Source organism: Echinops telfairi, unplaced genomic scaffold (assembly GCF_000313985.2).
Source record: "Echinops telfairi isolate 266 unplaced genomic scaffold, ASM31398v2 ScPeMD7_7475;HRSCAF=8513, whole genome shotgun sequence".
In the NCBI taxonomy this organism is placed as follows: domain Eukaryota; kingdom Metazoa; phylum Chordata; class Mammalia; order Afrosoricida; family Tenrecidae; genus Echinops; species Echinops telfairi.
Window position 1 is genome coordinate 31,391,366 of NW_022111379.1, and position 925 is coordinate 31,392,290.

Below are 925 nucleotides of genomic sequence, written 5' to 3' on the forward strand. Positions count from 1 at the left end.
GTATGTAGGGACATTAACACCAGGGAAGTATGCATACAAAGAATAACGATTTGGGATTTTTAAAAAACCAAGCAAAACTCGCTGCCATCAAGTTGATTCGGGCTCATAGCATCCTATAGGACAAGATGCAATTGCCCCTGTGGATTTTCAAGACTGTAAATCTTGATGTGAGTAGGAATCCTCATCTTTCTCCCTTTGAGATCAAAAGGATGGCATTTCCAGGGATAAAATATGGGAGGAAAACCAGGCTTGCCATTTCCATAAAGGGTTACAGCCTCGGAAACCCTGGGGGCGGTTCTGCCCTGACCCAGGGGCAGTGAGTTTTTGGATTCAGATTCAGGAGGACGAGGAAAGGAGGGATGTCATGAAGCAAAGTGTGTGTCAACTGCTGAATGGAAAACGGAGCTGTTCTGTGACCCTTCACCCAATTTACGAGAAAAGGTTGGTGGGTCAGGCACAGGTCGGACCGAGATGGCTAGCATCAAAAGGGCTCTAGGCTGACGATCAAGGCACCACCCTACCTCAGAATTTCACAGATGGAGATGGCTTAAGCCCCTGCAGCTGCAGCTTCGGACCCCTCCCTTCTTGTTTACCCTCCCAAGCAGCTTAAAAACTTGCTCTTCACCACAGATAGGTGTGACTCCTTGAGACCCCAGCTGGGGGCCCCCAGCTCAGGGCTCCTGTCTCTTTCTCTGCTCTCCCCTCCCTCCCCGGGCAGCACGACTTCACTGACTCCTTGCTGGAGCCCTAGAATCTCGTCCGGGAGCGCAGAATAAACTTCTCCTTCTCCTTCTCTCTGGCCTGGCCTCAGTTTATCTTTGCGGCAAGCCTAATATTGGTGTCTACATTAAATTAAGCCTAATATTGGTGTCTACATTAAATTAAAAAGACAGGGCCTGAGCTGAGAACTTCTGGAAAATAACAA